The sequence below is a fragment of the Alligator sinensis genome, unplaced genomic scaffold, assembly GCF_000455745.1.
Source record: "Alligator sinensis unplaced genomic scaffold, ASM45574v1 scaffold81_3, whole genome shotgun sequence".
In the NCBI taxonomy this organism is placed as follows: Eukaryota; Metazoa; Chordata; order Crocodylia; family Alligatoridae; genus Alligator; species Alligator sinensis.
Window position 1 is genome coordinate 2,421,827 of NW_005842088.1, and position 6,239 is coordinate 2,428,065.

Below are 6,239 nucleotides of genomic sequence, written 5' to 3' on the forward strand. Positions count from 1 at the left end.
TACAGGACAGCAGCAGCATTTCTATTCAGGACTGGCTGAGGGAGTCAATTGATTTCATGTCTCATCATAATCTAACTGATTCCTGCTAATTGCTCTCACTTCACAGGTGTTAACACCCCTGTCTCTTTTGTTAATGGTCTTAATTAGGCCTGTGCGAATAGGCAGCTATATGATTCAGCTTCGGATCCAGCTGCTTCAGATGCCAGGGATCCAATTCAGAGCTCCAGATTGGGTTCCCGCTTCGATTCGGCAGAAGTGGCTCTGAAGCTTCAGAGCTGCTTTGGAGATCCGGCCATAGGGTGTAATGGGGAATCAATGAAATATCTATAACTTTGTTGTTTTTGTCTGATCTGGATGAAACTTGCAGAGATGGTAGCCTATGCTGAGAGCATGAAGCCTACCAAGTTTCAAGAAGATAGGTGTAGGGGCTTGGGGGAAACTGCACCCCAAATTCTTGGAAGTAAAACTCATGTCACTTGTATGTGTTACACCACAGGGGGGTGAAAACTGCAGGGGTGGTGTCCCCTGCTGAGGCCATGAAGCCTGCCAAGTTTCAAGGAGATAGGTGCATGGGCTTGGGGGGAAGTGCACCTCAAGCTGCTGACAGGCAAAAATCATGACAGATGAACCTGTGTGTGTTAAGGTGCAGCGGGCTGAGAACTGCAGGGATGGTGGCCCTTGCTGAAGCCACAAATCCTGCCAGCTGTCAAGGAGATAGGTGCAGGGACTTCTGGGTTCTAAAGCCCTGCACCTTTAGCTGCTGATAGGCAAAGCTCGTGACAGATGTGGCAGGATCTGGGCACGGTTGCCCATGAACAACTGTCCTGTCCTGTCCACCAACCTGTGTTCCAAGCAAGAGGGTGTTCAGTATTGCTGGTGATGTAGTGACACACCACCGCACCTCCTTGGATCCTGGCTTAGTGGAGCAGCTGGTGTTCCTCAAGGTGAACCTCCCGCTGCTGGGGTTTCCCAAGCTCCACCTGCAGATGGAGTGAATGCCACCCTCTTCACTCTGTCCACACCCTTTTCCTTTTTTCCTTTTTTAAAAAACATTTAATGCCCCGCTCTCAGAGCTGGAGGCAGCACTCACTGCATCACCAGTGAGCAGGGGAAAAAAATGGTCCTGCTGAGCTCCCATGCCAGGACAAACGTGGAGGTATGGGCTGGTGCTTTGGGGAAGGAGGAGGCCCCAGGTCCTGGGCATGACCAGTAAAGCTGCACTCTGCCAGGGTTGGGAGGCATGGTGGGACTGTTGGTGGTGCGGCAGCCTCAGGAAATGACAGGACCAAGGATCTCCCTGGTGAAAGATGGATAGGAGGTACCATAACCTCCAGCCACCACACACACGCACACAGTCCTGGCTGGTGAAAGCCCAGACCCATCATGTCTTTGACAGGCCTGAGACTTGCTGGTTGCAGTGGAGTTCTGAGGCTCCAGGTGAGTTCAGCTTAGCTGCCTGGGATGCCAGCTTTCAGGTTGAAAAACCCTTCATCAGGCTGAGGAAGTGCCTGATGGTGTGTGTGCTGTTCCTGGATGGAAGGAATAGCAAAGAAGCAAGAGGCTGGAATGCAATACAGGCAAGAAAGCCAGTCAGTGAAAATGGTAATGGAGGCATCAGGGGGTGAGGGACTGCTTGGGATGTGGGGGGAAGAGGGACGAACCACTTCTCACAGATGAGCCTATGAACTGCACTTCATCAATCTCCTAGGTACAGAAACTCATGGACTCAATATAGACAGTGGAATTCTGCCACACTACAACCTGCCGGACATCTGATTTCCCAGGTACCTCTCCACTTCTACCTGCTATATCCCCTGCCCCCCTCCCCTACCCCAGCAAGGTTTCAACCCGAAACCTTGCTAAGATATATTTCTCTAATTATTCAGTTGGTCTACTAAAAGATACAAGATTGACTCAAAGAACCTTGTCTGCCAGTGCCATGTCTTTAGACCAACACCCCTACCACCTGTCCCCGGTCAGCTGCGCGGAAGGAGGCAGGGCCCTGGGCACATCTAAGCTCCAGTGCTGGGGCTGGCAGGGAGCGTTCTCTGGCAGATGCTGGAGAAGAAGCTGCTGCAGGAGAGGAAAAAAATGCTCTGTGACAGTTTGGCTGCCTGAGATGCTGCTGGTGCTACTGTATCTGCTTACTAAGTTATTATTATGTGGTGTTATTTAAAGTGGTGGACTGGACTGAGGCTGTAGGGAAGGAGGAGTCTTAATTGGGGCACTCTACCATGTCATGTAGAGGCCCCAGCACCAGTCAGGGCACGCCTTAACACACAGCAGCTTGAGGTGCAGTTTCCCAGAAACGCCTGCACCTATCTCCTTGAAACCTGGCAGGCTTCATGGATTCAGAAGGAGCTACCTTGCCTTCTGTTTTCACCCTACTGTGCCTTAACTCACACATGTGACACAAGTTTTGCTTGTTAGCAGCTTGAGGTGCAGTTTCCCAGAAACCCATGCACCTATCTCCTTGAAGCTTGGCAGGCTTTGTGGCCTCTACAGGGGCTAGCCTTCCTGCTGTTTTAATTTGAATCAGGCAAGAAATGACAGTTATAGGCAGTTTCATTATCCCCCATTGTAGTCTATGGGCAAAACGTCGAAAAAGCATCGAAATAGCAAAAGTTTCAATGAAACAGAATGGAGCAGTGCTTCAAAACGAGACATCGATACAAAACACTGTCTTGCCAAAATGGCGAAACATAAGTTGAAATGAAACAGCGCTGTTTCGCACAGCCCTGGTCACCCTATTCATAGATTGTTATTCTTTTTTTGGACAGTGGTTCTAGATGTGGATGTATCACACCAGAAATTGCGGACTTTTTACAAGCAAGTACTCACATGATTCTAGGATCTACTTCTCATTTCTAAACTTCAGGTGAGAGGGAAGATCTAACTGATTAGGAAAGAAGAGCCCACTAAATTTAAATTGTTCTAGGATGAAGTGCTAGGCAACTCCTTAGCAAGCCCTTCATCTCCCTGTTCCCACAAATTCTCAACAGTTGGACCCCAACCTACTCTTAGCAGAAGCAAGATCTGATTAATGGTAATTCCTGGCTAACATAAACAAGCCAAAATGACCTTGTGAATTTATATTATTGGTTGTCAAACTTTCAGACTTGTTTTAGATTCCATTAAAAATATATTATTTCCACAAATTCCAAATATCCCTGTATATCCATAGTAGAATTGTCTCTCTTTTTAATTAATCAGATTTCCAAATAAAAGCATTAAAAAGTATAAATGAAAAAATGATCAGTAGCTTGTTTAACTAGTTGAACTTTCTCCTTAGGAGTCCATTCTGAAACATCATAGCAATCATTTGCTTAAATACATCCTTGTTTAGTTCAGTGAAGTATTTGACACTGTAAGCAGTACTGTTAATGAGACTTAAGCCCATGATTATGTATGTCAGAAATTTCCAGCACTGGAAATCTGTTTAGGTGAGAGAACAGTATAGGCGTTCAGCGCACAGCCAGTCTCTCTTCCCTGCTCCATGTGCCGTCCCCAGACCAGCATGACCCTGGTCTGGAGAAACCATGGGCAGCACTGGCTGCTCTGTTCCTCCCATTCCCAGATGGGGAAGGGGTGGGGAGAAACAGAGTAGCAGGGAAAGACATTTTCTGTCATTCTACTCCTCTCACACAGACTGAACTGGGAAGGGAGTGGAGCAGCAAGGCAATGCCCTTTTCCCATTCCCCAGACTGGGGTGGCTGCAGTCTGAAGAAGGAATGAAGATAGTGGGACAATATGCCTTGCCCATTCCCAAACCCTGGTATCCCAGTTTGGCATCAGCATCAAGATTGGGTTGGCATTGGGACTGGTGCCCTGGTCTGCAAATGGGCTGCAGGTGAGTGGGTAAAGTGCAAGGTTCCCAGTCTGGGAAACTGAGGTTCCCACCAGGAACCTTACAACCCCAGCATCCAGCAGACTTTTTCACTTTGTCCTACAGCACCTTGGGGGCCACGAGGCAAGGAACTTTTAAATGCCATGTCAGGGAAGCTCTGGAGCTCCCCATGACCTGTGTGCCTGTTAGCCCTGCACAGGGGGGAATTTTCTCCATGCGGCACTTGCACAGCCACATGCTTGCTGTCCCATATCAGACTGGGAGGGGAGTGGAGCAGCAGAGCAATGCCCCCCATGTGTTCTCAACACTGAAGTCCCTGGTCTCAGGATGGCTCAGAGGGGTAGCAACAGCTTACCTCCTCTATGATCAGAAGTGAGTTGTGCATAAGTGTCTCCCAAGCTTGAAGAGTGGGGCCTCCCCAGAGTGGAGGCTCGTGCTTCACAGAGGAGTCTAGCAGAAGCATACAGGCCTTCAGTCTTGTGAGAGAAACTTGCACATGGAAAATCTTTCAGGTCTTAACTAAGATCCGTCTCCTACAGAGGTCATGTTTCCTTCTGGAGAAACTGAATGAACACTTGTATGCTCCTAGTTTCTACCAAAAGAGTAGTGAATTCTTCAGTAGAAAGGTGTCACTTGTATGTGGCCCATGTCTACAGTTATAGCACATGCATAAAGTTAAATATAAATTTAAGGTGTTTGTTTAACAGTGATTGATCATGTGTTTAATGTTAAGGATACCCTTTGCAGAATTCAGGTATATGAATGTAGAACTGCCATTAAACTCAACCACAGTGATGCACTGAGGTTAGTCTTCAAAGGAAGCATCAAAATAAGAACTCCAAAATATCTATACATTATTGATAATCCATGCATTATATTCACATCATTTTAAGGGGTCAACGAGTTATACTTTCTAACTAATATACTTCAGTTTGCAAACTGCTATGAGGTAATCAAATTATCTCAAAGGCTCATTAAGCTATATTTTATGCTATAGCACAGTACCTAGGTGTGATGACTAGGGAATCTATCTATGCATAATTCATGAAATTACTGAATCATTGAATGTATGTTGAATGCACCATTTATTGTCAGAGCTGTGTTAGGTCAAGAACAGGGATACTGGAGGGTTGTTAAACTGATGGCTTTCATTCTGGTGAGGGCACCTCAGAACAGTGGGATGGTCAAAGCTTTTAAAACCAGTTTTATCCAACTTCTTGGAAGGGGGCTGGGTTTTGAAAGAGTGGAAAGTCCCCAAACAAGAGAATAAGAAGGAGGACAGGTGCTTCCTGAGTCCTAAAAATGACAAACCTGAAAGACTTAGGAGGAAACTCAGATGAAAAGAGATAAGGGAAGTTTAGCACAGTTTCAAAGCTCCTGGGTCCTTTAAATCAAAGGACCAGCTAAGGAAGCAGGTAACTGACTGCCTGATTCAGAAAAGACTGCATGTGGTGGTATGTAGAAAGGAGGTGGAGCAGGCCTTGGACTCTAGCAAGCAAAGTGGTGAAGAAAAAAACAAAAGAACACAAGTATGCATTTCCCTGAAGCAGGGAAATGCATACTTGTGTTCTTTTGTTTTTTTCTAGATCTGTTTCTTGTGCTATTTAAAGAGAGACTGGCTATAGAACCTCTTGCACTATCTGTGTGCTCGCGCTGTCACATGTTCTTGTGAAGCCCCAATATAGCAGCCTGAGGTTCATTTAACTATAGGACCATTAGCAGGGATGTGATTATAAGCGTCTCCTTAATTTAGGACAAGAAGAAAAAGATCCAGTTTTATAATAAGACCTGGATCAAATAAGATCACATCTACTAAAACAGACTGTCTTCTGTGTTAGATAGAAATTAATCAAAACTGTCGTCATAAGCAGCTCTAGCATTATGGCATGAAATAGGCTTTCCTTTAAAAAAAACCAAATGTGTGATGTATACATATACACTGAACCTGGAGAAACTGCATTTTTGCTTTAGTTGATTGTTGTATACTATTTCTTACACATAAAAAATGAGTATGAATTACGGGCATTCTTATTCATGACCATCAATGCCAATCTACTACTATGTTGTAGACAAACACATGATTATCCAATGACTGGCTTTAATGCAATCTTCTCCAAGGGGTAAAGCTGAATTCTCCTACCTCTCCAAGGAGGGGTCCAAACAAGGGTACTTTTAGTTTATTAGGATTTCCTTGGCCATGGAAAACTCCCTTTGGCTTCAGAAGGAGTTACATACATGTAGCAGCAGTAGGGTCACACTTCCATAACCCTGGAACACCAACATTTAGAACAAAAAATGAGAAATGTTTCTGTCAAAAGAAGGGAAATATTACTAACTGTTGCAGAGCACTTAGGTGCCCTGCTCCTTTAAAGAGTAGAAACTGTTAGGGAAA

At 45.4% G+C, this 6,239-nt stretch overlaps 1 protein-coding gene across 1 annotated transcript in view; it reads right to left on the reverse strand.

The window, feature by feature from the left end:
* The window catches only part of PPARG (peroxisome proliferator activated receptor gamma), a 102,666-nt gene that overhangs the window by 55,886 nt on the left and 40,541 nt on the right, over positions 1 to 6,239 (reverse strand). The gene's annotated exons all lie outside the window — the stretch shown is intronic.